The sequence below is a fragment of the Vespula pensylvanica genome, chromosome 8 (assembly GCF_014466175.1).
Source record: "Vespula pensylvanica isolate Volc-1 chromosome 8, ASM1446617v1, whole genome shotgun sequence".
Taxonomy (NCBI): domain Eukaryota; kingdom Metazoa; phylum Arthropoda; class Insecta; order Hymenoptera; family Vespidae; genus Vespula; species Vespula pensylvanica.
Window position 1 is genome coordinate 5,288,205 of NC_057692.1, and position 19,682 is coordinate 5,307,886.

Genomic DNA, 19,682 nt, shown 5'->3' on the forward strand with positions numbered 1-19,682 from the left:
TATTTAATAGTAATTAAGTACTCGTCATGATAAATCTATATAAATGTATAATTAAAAAAAAAAAAAAAAAAAAAAAAAAATCGCTTAGAAATTTTTTCTCTCTACAACTTTCCTCTTTCTCGACTTGTGTTCCAATCAAAATCATATCCAGTTCTTTTTTAAATATGATTTTATTTATAACGTTGGTATCGTTTATTTAAATGTTGGTATCGTTCTTTTGAATGAATAATAAATTTGTGTAGAAAAATGCATTATCTATACTATAAAAAATTACTATAGCTACGTAAACGTTATAAATATTATAAAAACGTTGTATGTGTGTAACTTAATCCATAATCCAGTCGTTCATTAATGATAAATTATAATTGGACACTATGCTATCAATTATTATCAATAATGAAGAAAAAAGAAAAAAAAAAAAAAAAAAAAAATCAGCAAGAAAATGTCGCAGCCTTGAATTTTATTTTTAGTAAGGTCGAATTTCGATTTTATTCGCGAAGGGATTGAATTTTGATTTGAGAAATATTGAATTTCAAGTGGAAAAACACTGTATACTTATTCCTAATAGAAACAATATAAAAATTTATTGGCCGTTCAATACAAATTTTATAGCTTTCGAATTGATATTTGAAAAGTTTGGAATATTTTCGGTCGGTTTAAATCCGAGTGATCTTTCGTAGAATACAATTTGTTCATCGTAGCAATAGATAATCGTCTTGAATGTAACTCGACATTCGTATAATTGATGTCTATCGATTTTGTCGAGTTATACTCGACGTATATGATCTTTTTAATTGTGTTATTCGTTTCGTCGAATCACCCGGTATATATATATATATATATATATAATAGTTTATACATATATTTAACGTTTATTGTTAAATCGTTCTTGTCACGTATTATGTATGTACGATTTTGGATAGTGAACAATTATCAGCTGACGTTAGGTAGTTTTGTGATTGTGTTATTACAGCTGTTGTGTTATCGGCTATTTTCATGAATACATAAATATGTATAATATTTATGTAAATGTCTAAGTACTTACGTACATTTAATGCTTCGATAATCATTATTAACGCGATAGATATGTATATTATACAGTAGAAATTATTTTCAATTATTTTTCAATTTACAGTGACGTTTATAATGGTCGTAAAGAGAAAGAAAGATAGAGTCATGAAAAGAGATACATTCATGAAAACTTGTCAATGAAAAGAAATAATTTTATTTACTTAGGTATGTTAAATTGATAGCGTTCATGGAAAGATTATTATTGCTCTGTTTCTGATTGGTCAATTTGAAATACCTAATAGAGGATTTATTTGGATAATCTGTCTGGAAATCGTTAGATCGCGTGTTCTAAGAGTTTAGTTTATAAGGTGGTATATAATACTTCCGTCCATTCTCTCAGTCACCTTCTCGTACGGTTATGGGTGGCTAACAGAGGCTTTCCCTTTCTCTTCTTGTCCTCGTTTAATGTACCCTCGACCTTCGCGAAACGACTTAACTTGGCTTCCTTTCGGTGATATCTTTTCTACATATTACGAAGACGGATCAGTGCTGTAGTCTCTTTATCTTATCTCTCTCTTTTTCGGTTTCTTATTTTGTGTTTCTTTATATTTTCTTTTTTTAAAGAGAGAAATAGAGAGAAATAATAACGTAATAACAAAAAAAAATATATATATATATATATAATAATTTATTTTTGATATATTTGAATTAATTGATAATACAATAAAGTTACAATAATGTAATAAATAAATAAATAAATAAAATAAGAGAGTACAGAGTAATACTGATATAATAAAAAAGTAATAATGAAAGAAACAGACTAATAAAATATGAGAGTGCAATAACACAAATAATTGATATTTCAGAAAGAAAAAGAGAAAGGAGAGAAATAGAAAGAGATCTAATCATATATCATAATCGAATCTAAAATTATCAAGATCTACGAAAATATCCTTAATTTCTTAAAGAAATATACGAACAAATAATTTTTCTGCCATTTAAATCCATAATAAAAAAAAGGAATAGAAGAAAAAATATTTCTTTTTGTATATTAAGTATTAACGATAAAAGAATATTCGATGCTCGATAAAAAAAGAATTTTTCTTTTTTCTTTTTTCTTTTCCTTTTTTTTTTTAAAGGGAGGGATACGTAATACACCCTTTGTTTCTCTCGTTCTTTTATCGATCGTTCAAAATATTAATACTCATTATTATTATCCGATGTTTTTAGGTTACACAAGTCGTAGCTTATTGTTGGATCGTTCGCATTATTTGAAATCGCGTTTGGATGAACGACTTTGTCGAGTTTTTGTTCCACATTATACATGACACACACACATACACACACACACACACACACACACACAGTTTCTGTACTTATATCTGCTATTACTGTTGCTACTACTGGTTCCTATATTCCATCTACGTATATATGTATGTGTGTATGTATTTGTATGTATGTATAATCTATATGTATGTATGTATGTATGATCTATATGTATGTATGTATGTATGTATGTATTTGCATATACATACGTAACGTACGTAGGTACCAACGTGGAGGCACGTTGATTCTGCTAAACTAATTGCAAGACGTTCTCTGGCCGGCTCTCGGCCTGCGAATTAATTAATGGCATACGAAATAACTAACGTGTCAGGTAGCTTAAAGGTCATAGTCCGCGAAGCTAACATAAGCAATTGCTTAATTTCATAACAGATAGGTTTAATCTGCAGATAACATTTTTACAAATGTTTGCTTTATTTTTTTCTTTTTATTTATCGTAATCTTTAAAAAAGAAAAAATACACACACATACACAATATAATATTTCTATATAAAATATTTTATATATATTATACATTGCAAATATATATATATTTTATCTATACATGTGTATGTAATCTATTATAATATCTTCTATATATGTAACATATCACAATATTTCATATATATATATATCCTTATACAATGAGTTATAATGTATAATATATTACAATATTTTATATATATGTATATATATATATATATATATATATATATATCTTATATACATGTTCTTTTTGTTTTTTTTTTTGTACGTTCTTCTTCTTGTCCTAACATTTGGCCGAAAAGAGAAAATAACGACTTACCGACCTGATTCGTCGCGACAAGGAGATCGAAAGAAGAATAGGATAGCTGGGTCGTAGAAGAGCTTTTATACTTCCTTTTTCAGAATATAAGAATTAATTACGTGCGATTTTCAGAAGGTTAGTTCTCTCGGGATAGACGTGTACTATTCTTCGACTGGCCGAATGCCAAATGGAATGGCGGACATTTTCGTTTCTTTAACTTAACGATACTAGAGAAATTGGAAAAACACCTTGACGGTGCATTTATCATTTATCCTGTTGATATTCATCCTGGTCGATCTTCTTTATTCCTTTCCCATTATCATCTTTCTAACGCGTTTACTAACGCGTCTCTAACTCTTCATTATTATTATTTATTCCATGGCACGTATTAGTATCTCCTCTTAATTATCATCATTATTTAATTACTATAATTACTATTGTTATAATTGTTGTTGTTGTTTCTGTTGTTGTTGTTGTTGTTGTTATTATTATTATTATTATTATTTATTTATTTTTTTTAATTATTACTATTAATCCTTTTATTTAATTTCTCTTTCCTCATTTCTAGAGACCCTAAAATATTTTCCGCGAGTTTGTGGCCAAACGAAGATGATTAAGTATGATAACGTATGCGCGCGTGTGTGAGATTCATATAGGGATTCTAAGAGATGTGAGGCTATTTACTATTCCGCATATTACTCTAATACTAGTAACTACTACTAATACTATTACTTTTACTAGTTACTATTAGTTGTAACGAAACTTTGTTATTATTTTTTTTTTATTTTTTCAATATATTTTATTGAAAATTTTACATTATTCAATTATTTTAATCATTATTAAATCAATCTTACATTGTTCGCATTATATTAATATTATTTATTGATCGGTTTAACAGAATCTATTAATACAAAATTTATATAAAATATCATCAAACATTATTTATTTATCGGTCCAATTATATATTATTATAATTATTTTTACACACACACACATATATATATATATATATAAAATCAAAAACAGTTGCAATTAATATTATTCATTTAATTCAACTCAATAATTCTTCAATGTGAACTAAAATAATATTTTAGGGATTAAAATTGATAAGATTTTTTTAAGTATCCTTACGCATTAAAGTAAAAGAAAACGCATTCTCGCCTTTACCTACTTTTACACGTTGAGAAAGTATTCTCAAAAAGGAGGAGTTAGATGATGGTGGTGGTCGTGATGGCGGCGATGGTGGTGGTGGTTGTGGCGGCGTTAAGACGGGCGGATATTGAAAAATCCGGATATTGTCCGTTAGACCTAATTGCAGGATTTCCTGCTTTCCAGGGGCTTCGCCCGTGACCGTGTCGAAGGGGTAGAACTTGCAAATTGCAGGTATACCTAGTTAATAGGTTAGTGTGTGTGTGTAAATATATATATATATACATATAGATATATATGTCTTACTATATATATATATATGTCTCCTCTCCTCTCTTCTCTCTCTCTCTCTCTCTCTCTCTTTCTCTCTCCTTCTTTCTCCTTTTGTGTGTATATGTGTGGACGTATATAAATGTGTTAGAGAAACGCGTGATATCGCGTTGTAAACGGACAGCGTAAATGCTCCATCTCCATTTCAAATAAGTGTCTATCTATCTCTATCTCTCACTTTCAAGGGATGAGAGAGAGAGAGAGAGAGAGAGAGGGGAGGGAAAAGGGAAAAGGGAAGTGAATGAGAGAGAGGGAGAAATACTCAGAAGGCAGAGTTCTCTGCAAATCGGAGTATCTCGACTGTCCATTTAAATGTAGGAGTTTTCGAAGTCCAAGCAGAACGTATACATCTATAGCTATATACATACATAAGTCATATACATACATAGATACATACATAGATACATACATATATATATACAGATGGCTTTGATTCACCGTTTATGCATTTGATTTGCATTCGAACTGTCTATCTGTTTCTCTCTCTCTGTTTCTCTCTCTCTCTCTCTCTCTCTCTCTCTCTTTCTCTTTTTATTTATCTATCTATCTCTATGTTTCATTTTTTATTATATTTTCTCGGCGATCAAGTCTCTGAATTTGTTATAATTTTCCAATTATAGGTATATCTTCTCTAAAAAGCTTGTATTTTCTCACTGGTCCATATAGATAGATAGTTAGATGGATAGATAACGAAAGAGGAAAAGAGGGGAGTAGAACAGAGAAAGAGAGAGAGAGAGAGAGAGAGAGAGAGTTCTCTTGAATTATTTATAGATTTCCGTTCTTCTCTTATATCCTTCCGTTATCGCGTTAATCGAGAAATTTTCTCGTAGCATCTCGAGCTATCTATCCCTGAGATACATACACATATACATATATGCATATATATATACATTTTATATATATATATATATATATATATATATATATATCGAAGTTCATGGATTAGCACGGTGCACGCAGCACGTCATGATGCGATTTCTCCGCTCTGGTAATAGTAATAATAGTATTAATAATACTAATATTAGTAGTGTAGTAATAGTAGCATTAGTAATAGTAATAGTAATAATAGTAGGCGTTACGGTCGTAACCAACGTCAGCAGCTGTTTCTGACGTTAGCTTATGACCGATTCTGCATACGACCGATCGAGATTCGTCATAATAATCAAACTGATTCTTTAAGACGTTGTGATCCATTTTGAACTAATAAAAATAAATCAATTCGGATATATCTATTATAGAAATATTGAATTAGAAGAAATAATTCTGTTCCTATTTCTTTCTCTATCTCCCTCTTTCGCTTTTCATCCCTTAGTAGCGTTCTTTTGATAAGTAAGCAAAGCAACGGCTCGTAGGAGCCAAGTAAGAGAGAGAGAGAGAAAGAGAGAGGGAGAGGCAGAGAGAGAGAGAGAGAGAGAGAGAGAGAGAGAGAGAGAGAGGGTAAAGAGGGCGTAAAGGAGGGTAAGAGGGATGCTAGTAGTCGGCGAGGTGGCGCCCTCCCTTCGACGCCTTCGATCGACCATCCCTCTCTCTCTCTCTTTCTGTCTCTCTTTCCCTCTCTTACCCTCTCCCTCGTGAACGTCCCTATTTCTCTCTCTCTCTCTCTCTCTCTCTCTCTCTCTCTCTCTCTCTCTCTCTTTCTCTCTCTTTCTGTCTCTTTTCATCGTTGGAACGTTCTACGATACGCGTAGAACCGAACGCGATTCAGGATCCAGGACATTCGACTTACCGCAGTAAAGCGGTCCTGCGTCGTTCCAGAATCCCTCAGAAGAAGATATCAAGACGAGTTTCGAAAGCCTTAAACCCCATTCCGTATCCACCACCCATCACCCACCACCCACTTCCTCCTCTTCCCGTCTCCTCCTCACCTCGCTTCACCCTATCCAACTCTCATCCTTCTTATTCCCCTCGTCCCTGTTTCTCCCTTTTTTTCCCTTTTTTCTCTCGATCTGATCCCATCCACTAAAACCGACCCTTTTCTCTCTCTCCCTCTTTCTTTTTTTCTGTCTTTCTCTTTCTTTCTCTCTATCTCTCTTTTCTCATCGATTCCTCTTGGTCTAATCAACTTACTCGACGCTACGTTAATCCACTTGGATACTTGCCTCTTGGTTAGTATACTTCATTCCGGAAGTATTCTATAGGAGTGATGATAGGGTAGGATGGTACCAATAGTAGCAACAGCAGGAACAGCAACAGCAATAGTAAAGGTGGTATTAGTAGTTGTAATACAACTAGGAATTACAGTATTTTCTCTTCCACATATATGAGCTAGCTATTCTAATGCGTTGGAACTAAAATTGGAACTATGGTTTGAACTATGGTTGGAACTAAGGTTGGAACTAAGCTTGAAGTGATATTGCGAAGGGCTCTAAAGAAAAGTATCTATGTGTATGTATGCAAAGAGAAAGAGAGAAAGAGAAAGAAAGAAAGAAAGAAAGAAAGAGACAGACAGACAGAGATAGAGATATAGATAGATAGCACGATGATGGTGGTAGTAGTGGTAACGATGCTGGTGGTAGTAGTGGTGGTGGTGGTAGTGGTGGTGGTGGTGGTGGTGGTGGTGGTGGTTATCGGAAGAGTGGGGGTATTCGAGAGGGGGTAGTCAACGGCAGCAGAGAGGGTGAGTCTCAGTCACCACTCGGTCACCCTACCGAACGGTTGGGTTCCAAGTTCGTCGCTTTTTATTGTCGTCGGATAAGCGCGAGAGAGGTGATCTCTAAACGCGCCTCGATCTCGGAAAACGCGCGACAGATACATACATACATAGATATATATCGATATCCCTCTATCTACATCTCTCTTTTTCTCTTTCTCTTTCTCTCTTCCTGCTCTCTCCTTTCTTTTTCTTTCTCTTCTCTCTCTCTCTCTTTCTCTTTCCATCTTTCCTAATTTCTCTATATCAATCGTTCGGGGGAGAAAAAAGAAAAGCGAAATGGAAATATTCAAGACTTAATTAAGACGTATCGACTGCGGAGAGAGAGGAAGAAGACAGTGTTACCTTTCTCTCTCTCTCTCTCTCTTCCTTTCTCTCCTTTCTTTCTCTCTTTCTCTTTCTTTCTTTCTCTCTTTCTCTCTTTTTCTTTCTTTCTTTCTTTCTCTGTCTCTCTTTCTCTATCTATCTATCTATCTATCTATCTCGCTCTCCGTTCTCTCGTACTTCGTGTGGACGCGTACCGCAACCGGTCAGCGCGTGTGCACCCGACAACGATCGATCCTCTCCGCGATAGAGATCCAGAGAGAGAAGCGATGGACGGAACCACCCTTCCACGAGACGACGACGCCAGATAAGGAGCAGGAACATCGAGGATAAACCTCCTCTTCTCTCCTCTCTCTCTTTTTCTCTCTCTGTTTCTATCTCCGTCTCCGTCTCCGTCTCCGTGTCTGTATCCATCTCCGTCTCCGTTCCGTCTCCGTCTCCGTTCCGTCTCCGTCTCCGTCTCTGTCGCACTCTCGGCCGCTCGCTTGTTCGCTCTCTAGCTAGCCTTTATCTCTACGTCGACACTTTTTTCAACGATATTCGGCCAATTTCTTCGCACGGTACGACGTCCCATTGAAATATCGACTTTTCCTTTCACTTAGTTAATTATCTATTTATTTGTATATATATATATATATTTGTTTATTTGTTTATTTCTTTGTGTTTGTTTCTTTTCGTTGGTTGTACGTGTGTATCCTCATTTTCTTTGTCCCTTTCTCTTTTGCATTTGCGAAGAAGATGATTGACAATTATCTTTTATTTCCTTTGAACGATTAATAATGATCGATCTTTCAAACGTGCAGTGCTTTGATTAGCACTGTTATCATGAAAAGAAATTCTTATAAATGTTACAAGAGTCTTTATTTATTGACCGATGTAAAGTAAGAGGGAGGGAGAGAGAGAGAGAGAGAGAGAGAGAGAGAGGGAGATAGGTAGATAGTTCGTTTTAATGGACGTTCCTTCCTTCGTTGCAAAATGAACCACTACCTCGTTCGATCGACTTTACTCTCTCTCTTTCTCTCTCTTTTTCTCTCTCACCGTGCGTCTGTTTGTGTGTGTCTGTTTAAGAAAGTTAATTGTATGAAGTCTACCACGTTTTTATCAGACTATTGGTATTGTGTTTCCATTTGTGAAGGGGGTTTCATTGGGGGTTGCCTATTAGTAATGGAGATCTTTCTTTTTTTCTGACTATTTTTTTTTTTATCAAAAGTATACCAACATCAGAGATGTACGAAATGTGCTTTTTATTTATTTTATTAAGTTAATATTAATGTTTAGTAAGAGCAAGTAAATATATATATATATATATATACGTGTTTAATTATACACATGTATATATATGTATGTGTGTTTAATATACGAAAGAGGAAGTTTTTATATTATTCTGTTTGTTCTATCACAGTGTCATTTTATATTTCAGTGGTTCTCAATGTGACATTCAATTAATTTTCAAGATTAATTATACTTTATGATTTTTATAATATGGTTATTATATTCGACAAATTCATAATTTTCTCTCTCTCTCTCTCTCTCTCTCTCTCTCTCTCTCTCTCTCTCTCTCTCTCTCTGTCTCTTTCTCTCTCTTTTTTTTCGTTTTGTTCGTTTTGAAAGAGCACGTGCAAGCCCGATAGAATGGTTAAACCTTTCGTGCCTTTCTTCACCTCGAGGACGACGGCTGCGCGCCGTTTTCAATCCTTTCGTTGACCTTCGTTGGAATCTCCTTCGTGATATTGATCGATATAACAATATCAGAATCGGTAGACAATTTTCAGACGTGAACAATTTTAGTTGATTTGGAACAGAATGATAGAAAAAAATATTTCTTTTTTCTCTTTTCTTTTTCTTTTCTTTTCTTTTTTTTTTTTTCTTTTAGTTTTTTCCTTTTTTAAGGATCATTCTGTGATCAACCGATACATACAGAATGAAGAACATTAGAGTTTAATGGCCACTGTGTATAATATTCGGCAATATTTCAAATTTATATCTAATTAATATTAGATCAAACGATCTTTTTCAATCATGTCATTAATTATCTCAACAATTTAATATGTTAATTAATATCTCTTATCTAATTTAGAATATTAACAGTATATAATTATCTCAGATGCATATAAGTATAAACATGAGCGTATAATTTGCTATAATAACAATTTTTCTATTAACAATTAACTAATCATTTTACAAGTGACTTTTAATCAACCCTTGTTGTTAAATAGTGAACAAGAATAATATTACAAACGATGGAAATGGAAATAAATTTGACATACATACGTACGTAGATGCATATATACGCCTGTCATTGTTTAATATTAGAAAAAAGAAAACAAAGAAAAAACAGAAGAAAGAAGGAAGAAGAAGACAAAAATAACAAAAAAGAGAGACACAAGCGATGATTATACACAGTGTGGCCAATAAAGGTATTGTTCATCATAGTCCGACATGAATGGTTACTCAGAAGAGCATCTTTTCAAAGCAACTGACATTTCTTTCCAGTATTTTTCTCTTAACAAAGACAGAGAAAGGAAATAGAGAAAGGAAAGAGAAAGAGAAAGAGAGAGACAGACATGTGTTTAGTCTTCTCTCTCTCTCTCTCTCTCTCTCTCTCTCTCTCTTCTCTCTCTCTATCTATCTATCTTGCTCTCTATTCCTGCGATTATTCTTAAACGGTTGGCATGTTATTCAATGTTTACGAGAATCATCATAGTTTCTTTATTTACTACGTATGACATAAAAAGAGATAAAAATACTTTGGATGCTGCCGAAACTATTTTCTTCGTCTAGTCAACTATCAACAACTCTCTCTCTCTCTCTTTCTCTCTCTCTCTTTCTCTCTTTCTCTCTCTCTCTCTTTTTATCGTTTTTTGGATCGAGGCCAACTTTATATTCACCGACTTTTCGACGATTGGAGAGAGATAGATAGATAGATAGAGGGAGGAAAAGAAAAAAGAAGAAATGTTGGGCTCACGTTGAGATCACGCTTGAACCCTTTTCCCTTTGACGATTAATCGTTGACGAAACGTTAACTACTCCCTGTATTAAATCAAAATCGGATTATTGTGTTCTTCTTTTTCTCTTCTTTTTTTCTTTTTCTTCTCCTTTTTTCTTCGCTCTGTTTTACTTCCTCTTCTTTCTCTACTTCATTTTTCTTCACTCTGTTTTACTTCCTCTTCTTTCTCTACTGCATTTTTCTTCACTCTGTTTTACTTCCGCTTCTTTCTTTACTTCATTTTTCTTCTGTTTCTTTTTTTTTTTTTTTCTTTTCTTTTTATTCTAATACTCGCTCTTATTATCTTATTTTTACTTACCAATTTATTTTATTTTATTCTATTTCTTTTTTAATTTTTTTCATTTTTTTTTCTCCATATGTCTTTATGAAAGTAATATGAAAGTGTGAAAGAACATTAACCCTCATAAAGCTATTATTAAATATCAACCCCTAAGCTAATTTTATTTGTTACTTTTATAGCTAAGTATGTGGGAAAAGTGATCTGTTTTATGATAACGTTTATCAGTAGCGATGATCTGAAGAAATAGCTACGGGATTGGTGTTACAAGTAATTAGATTTATTTTTAATAATATTCTCAAGTATAATTTATAAGTGGTGGGGATGTTTGTGTGTGTTTACGTACGTGCAGGTGTAAATTTTTACTTGTGATCGTGAATCGCATACATATATATATTTTTTTTGTCTTGTTGATTTTTCTTTTTCTCAAGCAAAATAGAATTGAATTAAAAATGTTGAAGAATTAATGATTTTATTTTATTTTATTTTATTTTTTTTTTTTTTTAGTACTTTCAGTTTTTTTGTTCTTTTTTATTTTGGATGACATTTATAATATCTTCGTCGCGTTTTTTTTTCTCTTTTTTTTTCAGCAATAGGATAGATAAATACATATATATATCTATGTACACACACACACACACACACACACACACACACACACACACACACACACTAGGCTTGTGGATCGTTGATTTATCGTTTCATGGGAGAGAGTATAAGCTCACGAGAGTTTACGATTCGTGAAGCATAATTCGAATATAGGGTCGGTGATTCGTCAAAATGCCATCGTTACTATATAAACTTCTTTTGTTGAAGTCGCGTTCCTCCGATCGTGCTGTTAATTCGATTACCAGGAAGAAATTTTGTATAAAATAAAAGGAACAAAAATTTATTTGCAAAATATTCATACACATACGCGTGAAATATAAAATAAATGAAAAATATTTATACTAAAATAAAATTATTACATATATATATATATATTTATTTATATATGCAAACAATTAATTGTAATCGAATCACGCGTTTAAAAATATCTCATAAAAATTATTTCCAGTGATATATTTTTTTTTCTATTTTTTTTTTTCTCTAATAATTACAATTAATCGTAATTCAATCACGTATTCAAAAGAGTATTCGAGAGAAGAATTTTTGATGTCTCCTTTTTTTTTTATAATTTTTTGGAAATTGAAGACGATGAATCATAGATGATATAACGATTATGATGATATTTTTCGGAAAGAGGCTAACGATCGTTAACGTTGGATAGGGGAAAGTTACTCTATCGTGCTTTCAACGTGAAACAAGAAGGATATACACGAGGCAGTTTGCCAAGATAAAGAAGTTCGCGATATATCGTCGTTTACTTACGATCGTATACACTACTTATATATATATATATATATATATATATATATGTAGGTATATACGTATATAAGTATATATATATATATACACATATATATATATATATATTATACACACACACACACACATTTTAAATCGTGTTAGGTTTTATCCAGTACTGTTGCCAATAGCCTCCTTTAGATCAATTTATTTTCCTTTCAATTTCTTTTACGATCTTAAGATCGACATTTTTAAAAATAAATTTTTATTAATTAGTTCCGTGAAAAATATAAAAAAATAAATAAAAGAAAGAGAGAGAGAGAGAGAGAGAGAGAGAGAGAGAGAGAGAGAGAGAGAGAGAGAGAGAGAGAGAGAGAGAGAGAGAGAGAGAGAGAGGAAGAGAGGAAGAATCTATGCTAATGTATTTATATTTGCGAAGATTTATTTAATTTTTGTTGTCTTCACAAAATTTAAATAATCTAATTTCTATCGAAAAATTAATGTCCGCTAAGTACGCTAAGAAATCGCTGTCGATCACAAATTTTCCCAGATGATAATTTTAAAGATTCGAAGCTCGTAGTTTTAAATATCTGAAAGGAAGAATAAAAAACGACCTAAGAAGTCTCGAAAAAGAGTATTAATTTTGTTTCTTTCTTTCTTTTTTTTTTTTTTTTTTTTTTTTTTTAAATCATCTAATAAACTTTGGCCTATCCAGTATAAGTTATATTTACAATTATCGTATGATATAGTTAAACGAAGATTTAAATAATATTTCAAAGATTTTCGTATACAAATTTTCATATGAAATGTATTTTTTGAACATAGAAAGAAGAAGATTGAAAGAGAGAGAAGAAGAGAAAGAGATGTAAATACATATGTTAGATAGTAAAGAAGAAAGAAAATGCATGGAAAAGTAGATCGATGTCTCGATTGTGAAATAGAACTATGGTTTTAAACTGACGTCATTTCTCTCTCTCTTATTTCTTTGTCTCTCTATCTCTCTGTTTCTCTCTTCTTCTCCACACACACAGACATATATATATATATATATTTCAAATTCTGCTGACCGGAAAAAGCGTAAAACTTATTCGATGAAATAGTTCTCTTGCTATATGTATATCGCTGGTCGGAAATAGGACGACTTCTAGTAAAAGAAAAGAGAGTAGGGATAGATTGTTTCATAGGTTTTATTCAAAGCGATCCTTTTATTTTTACGTATGAAAGATATCAAAAGAAATATAGATATATAAGATGTGGAAGATGGTGTGAAGGTTGATCGCAAAAAAAAAAAAAAAAAAAAAGAAAAAGGAAAAGAAAAAAAAAATAAAGCAACAAAAAATATGTAGACGACAATGTAATCGCGAATTCGTTCGAAAATTTTCCAGAGACGTGGGAGGGGAAGCCGTAACGTGAATGTCCTTATCCCTTCTTCCTCTTATATACAAGGTGTCTCAAAAGTTTGTAGTTTGGTCACAAATCGATTGTCTAGGGTGGCTCTTAAAAAAAAAAAAGAGTCGATTATTCCTTCTTCGAGACATTTTGGATTTGTATCATTAGGCTTGTAGTTTTTGTAGTTTTGTATTATTTGAAGAAAAAAAGGAAAATAAAGCAAAAAATGAAATTAGAGATTTAGAAAGATTCTTCGAAGATATATAATTGATTTTTGATATTCAATTAAGAACTTCTGTTCTATATGAAAACTTTCCGTTCACCCTGTACATGTCTGTATCCCTATATCTTTCCTTTTTTGGAATCTTTCGATCTCGCGTTTATCCAAGCTGTTTTCTTTATTTTCGACGACAGATGGAACGACGTACTTACAAGGACACACAGATACAAACGTACACATATAAATGCACAGAAATACATAGAAAGATAAACGGGTACATACATAGAGTTAAAGGAAAGCCTGAGAAACACAGGGAATTTTATTTATAGCGTTTCTTCTCCCTATTTCTAAGGAGGATATTTTGATAAATCATGAAAAAGAAAGAGAAAGATGGATAGATTGAGATAGATACTTCTTTTTGTAGTATCCGAAAAAAAAGACAATTGACATTTTTTATTCGTACATCGTTTAACTCGAATTTGTTGAATTCATTCATTCATTCATTCATTCGATTAGTTAACATCTTTTCATGATATTTCCTTTTTTAATTAGAAAATTCACGTAATATCGTATAATCCCAGTATAATATCCAGCGTAATTTCGAACTGACGTATTTATATATATATATATATATATATATATATATATATATATATAAATGATACGATATGAATATATTTTACTATACTATGAGATAGGAGAACTTCATATCAAATAATAATAATTATTTTTCCTAAACAGGAAATTACATTGGATTATAAAAAGTTCAAATTATATTCTTGATTTTCTTTTTATCGACGTAGCGATAATAAAAAAATAAAAATATAATAGTGAAAAAAAAAAATTAAAACAAATATTGAAATTTTTAATTGATTAAAAAAAAAAAAAAGTTTATCATCAATTGACTCTATAGTTTGATCAAATCTTTTTCTAATATATCTGTCTATTCTTCTATCTATCTCTATCTATCTATCTATCTATCTATCTATCTATCTATCTATCTATCTATCTCCGATCACTGACAATATCGATATGTATTTGATGTTAGGATAGTTCGAGTTCATACTGGACGTGTGCCGCGCTTCATTCGGTTTAATTTGTGTATCGATTCGAAGAAAGGCTAGATACAGCAAGGGCAAATAACAGCCGACTATACCCTTTGACTTTTACTCGGCTTTCCTCGACGGTCAATTAATTTTAGGCTCACCTAGGATACTCGATTTCGCTTTATATTCGAGATAGTATATCGACTTTCACTCACGATAGGAATCTCCTAGGAAAAAATGTAATCTCGATTGACGTTTACGATAGACGAAGAAAAAGAAATTGAAATCAAAATCAAAATCAAAATCAAAATCAAAATGATTGTAGTGTACAATAATCATTTTATAAATATTATACAATTTTTTAATCTCTATGTTCGGTAATAATCAAGAATTGTACTTTTCAAATTCCTCTTGTAATTTTCTTTTTTTTATTTTCTGGAAATTTAAATCTCCAGTTTGTTATCCCAACGAAAAATAAATAAATAAAAAGAAAAAGAAAAAAGAGATAAAACTCGATTAAGATGATACTTTTTGTAATCTCTTTGTTTAATGAAATCGAAAATCGTAACTTCTAAATTTCACTTCCAATCTTTTTCTTTTTTTTTTTTTTTTCGATATTTAAATCTGCAGTTCATACGTTGGCAAAAAGAAAAAAAGAAAGAAAGAAATAGAAAAAAGAAATAAAACTCGATTTAGATGATACTTTTTGTAATCTCTTTGTTTAATGAAATCTAAAATCGTAACTTTTACATTTCACTTTCAATCTTTCTTCTTTTTTTTTTTTCGAAATTGAGCTCTAGTTCGTGATAAAAATAAAAAGAAAAGAGAAATAAAATAAAACTTTCGATTTAGACGATACTTCTTTTAATCTTTTTGGTTAAATCGAAAATTGTACCTTTTAAATATCACTTCTAATCTTTTAATAAAGAAAACAAAAAAAGGAAAGAAAATAAAATAAAACTTGATTTGGATCTTACATTTTCTAATATTTTTAATCTCTTTATTTCTTTAAAACGATTATCAATTTCAGTTCTTTCTTTTTCTTTTTTTTTTTTCTTGAAATTAAATTAAATGAACATCGCAATGTTAAAGGAAGAAAAAGCGAATGAAGTTGGGTGAAGTTTGAAAAAAATTTTAAGTTTATTTCCTGAAGGTCCAAAAGATCTTTTCTTTTTTATTTTTCTTCTTCTTCTTTTTCTTCTTCTTCTTCTTCTTCTTCTTCTTCTTCGAACAGTTTCATGGTATCATTAGGAACATTGCTTCGACACCGACACTATTGTGTCACTCCTCGAAGGAGGACTATGGAAAAGAAGAAACCATTTTCTCGGAATGTGTCGCTTCACCTTAAAAGAATCATTGAAAAAGGTCTTTCGAGTTAGAATAGAAACCTACTAGCGTAGGTGTAACGATTAAATGAAACCATCCCGAGTGATCATTTCTTTCTCGTTTCTTCTTTTAGATCTAACACTGTTAAGGTAATTTCGTTCGAGATGCATATTAGATATTTATAGGATTAAAAAGAAAATATCTAATTTATTTCTCTAATTCCATGTTACATATCTTTTTTCTTTCTACCTTTTAATTTTTTATTTCTTTATTTTTCTTCTTATTCAAAAGATTTATAAATGTGTATTATTACGAATTCGTACTATGTTTGATCAATTTTATTTGTCTATCCTTTTTCTTCTTTCGAATGAAAATTCGAACGAAACGTCAAAGTGTATTAGATTTTAATTTTGTTGTATTCATAAACATAAATTATTAAATAAATATAAAAATCGTCCTCTCTCTCTCTCTCTCTCTCTCTCTCTCTCTCTCTCTCTCTCTCTTTTTCTCTCTTTAATCTTTGATATGCCTTAATTTTTTCTCTCTTTCTTCTTTCTCAAATAAAAATTCTTGTTCTGAAAAAAAGAAGAAATTCAAAATTCAAATTCAAATAAAAAAATCTTTTCAGTCCGTTTTGCCTGGTTTCAATATTGCTGTGAACGTAATTATTAAAGAAGTATAAAAATCATTCGTCCAATCTCTCTAATCTTTTATACGTTTAGTGGTTTTTTCTCCGTTTTTCTTTATCAAATAAAAATTCTTCTGGAAAAGGAAAAAAAAAATTCAAATTCAAATTCAAATTCAAATAAAAAAATCTTTTCAGTCTGTTTTTCAACATCGCTATGTACGTAATTATTAAATAAATATAAAAATCATACTCTCTCTCTCTCTCTCTCTCTCTCTCTCTCTCTCTCTCTTCTTCTTCTTCTTCTTCTTCTCTCTCTTTCTTTCTAATCTTTAATCTACTCAATCATTTATCTCATTTTCAAATGAAAATGAAAATTCGTACCAACCATCTGATCAATTTAATCATTTTCTTTCTTTCAATATTCAAATTGAAAATGACCATTTGTATACACACACACATATACATATACTTAAATATTACTTCTGTCTGTCCAGTCTGAAAGTAGATAAAGGTCCGATAAGAAAAAGAAGAAAGTACCTACATATTCTCGTTTCGATAAGAGGAACTCACGTGTCTGCCGACGATGTCCAATGAATATCCTCGGAAATACTATTTTCGCTCTTTTCGTGGGCGCCAGTCGAATCCGGAAGGAGAGTTTAGTTTCGAGGACGAGGTTGAAAGGTCGATCGATATATGTACCTACACAAACTCTTTCTTCGCCCTCTCTTTCTCTCTTTCTATCTCAAAACGAGAAGCCCAAACGTTACTTTCTTCGAAGGTATCACCAGGAGATTCGGTCGGTGGGTGTAATGCCTACGGTTAAAGCCAGAACTCGTTCGATCTTTTGCCTTTTACTAACGGAAGAGCTCGAAAACATAGAAAGGGATGGTTAACAGTGAAAGAGAGAGAGAGAGAGAGAGAGAGAGAAGTTAAAGGTCAGGAGCAAGACTACCAATTTTATATCGATTTACATTCCTTCGGTTTATCCGCTTTGGATAAAGGATTCTTTTATTCCTTTTTTTTGTTTTGCTTTATTCTTCTTTCTTTTCTTTCTTTTTTTCTTTTTTCTTTTTTTTCTTTTTTTTTTTTTTTTTTAATAAATGATACGTGAACAAAATTTACGGTCGCATTGTAAAAGTTCAGAAGTATTTTTATATTTTCCCTTTTTTTTTTCCTCTCTCTCTTTTTTTTTATCTTGGTTCGTTGGGGGTTTCATTGTCGCCGTTTATAATTCAATTTTTTGTAATACCTAAAAAAGAAAATAGAAAAACATTAAAAACATTATTCATTAATACGAAATTTTTGGTACACTAACAGCACGTATATAAATTATAATATGATTAATTATTGTAGTAAACTTATAATATAGAGCAATACTAGTACTAATAATATATTATAGGACAATGAAACGTTAATCTCTTGAATGCGAAGTAATAAATTTATGATTAAAAAAGATAAAAAATTTATTTCCATGTGGATAGACAGAGTGGGTATGTAATTTTCAAAGTAATATATGGATAGTTTTAAAGGTGTTAAAAGGACACGAAAGTAAAAAAAAAAAAAAAAAAGAAGAAGAAAAAAAATAAAAGTGATGTACGAGGCTAAAGAAAGTTTTAACGAGATTCTCTTAGGAGAAATCGGATAAGAAATAAGTAGATTCGTAATCAGACATACATACATACATACTACTAGGTATTAGTGTTACTAGTTACTATCACTGCTACTACTACTACTACTACTACTACTACTACTAATCATACTACTTAACACTTTGAATAATCCGTAAGACGAATGGACATAATGGAAAGATTCTCTCGCAGGTTTTATAGATTCATGAGAAAATAAGCTTTAGTCATTCTTGTATTTCCATTAATTTATCAAATTTAAGATGATATACGAGAGACTTACCTGTCCTTTTCTCTTTCTCTCTCTGTCTCTCTCTCTTTCTCTCTCTCTCTCTCTATATATATATATATATATACACAGTTATATATATTATATATACGTATATTATATAACATCGCAGTGTTCTCCTGTCAATATAAAAAATATTCTTCGATATTACTATCTACGCTTCCCCATTTTTTTTTTGTATCGATATAAAGAGAGAAAATCGCGAACAATGGACGAAGAAAATTCACGTGAAAACAGAAAAAAGAAAAAAGAAAAGAAACAGAGGAAGAGGACGAACCATATATTTTTTCCTATACGTTTTACACTTTTTTTTCCTCTATATATTCTTTTTTTATTTATTTATTTTTTCTCTGTCAACATGAAAAATATATACATTTTACTGTTTATTTGTTACGCCGAAAATTTATAATATTCGTTAAGTATAACTTATATTCATTATACAATATTGAAGTAGTAAGTATGCTGACCTTGAATTTTTCCGTTTTTTTTTTTTTTTTTAGAGATATGGAGAAACTTTGTTTACAAAAGTTGTATAGTACAGAAAATGATAGTAATATGAAAGTAATAATTTTTTTTTTTTTTAAATACAGCTGAAATTAAATATTGTTAAGAAATTGTGTAGAGATGCGACTAAAACGTAGTAAGAGTAAATGTAGCATACGTTCGTGATTATTACTAAATCTTTTATACCTAATTTTAAATAAACAATATAAAATTTACATAATTATAATAAAAATTTGAATGATTTTAGTATAGTTATGTCTTTATTAGGAAAGAAAAGAAAAAAATTAATTTTAAAAAATTATTAACAAAATCGATTTTATTATAACAATATTATTGCAATATTTAAATAAATAAAGGATAAATTGCGCTTTAAAACGGTGTTTTTTTCAAGTCTCTATGATTTTTCGTTCGGAAGATATCGCCTTCGAAAGATTTTCATTCATAATCAGC

General features: G+C 31.0%; 2 long non-coding RNA genes across 2 annotated transcripts in view; one reads left to right on the forward strand and one right to left on the reverse strand.

The window, feature by feature from the left end:
* Positions 1–4,146: 4,146 nt before the first annotated feature.
* LOC122630990 lies at positions 4,147–7,008 on the reverse strand. Its single transcript, XR_006327600.1, has 3 exons — positions 6,327–7,008; positions 4,293–4,510; positions 4,147–4,198 (listed from the first exon to the last, which is right to left on the reverse strand). It is a non-coding gene; the product is annotated as an uncharacterized LOC122630990 (long non-coding RNA).
* A 232-nt stretch (positions 7,009–7,240) lies between these two features.
* The window catches only part of LOC122631353, a 20,402-nt gene continuing 7,960 nt past the window's right edge, over positions 7,241–19,682 (forward strand). The window contains exon 1 of the long non-coding RNA XR_006327692.1: positions 7,241–8,134. This is a non-coding gene — a long non-coding RNA (uncharacterized LOC122631353). The remainder of the gene's footprint in view (positions 8,135–19,682) is intronic.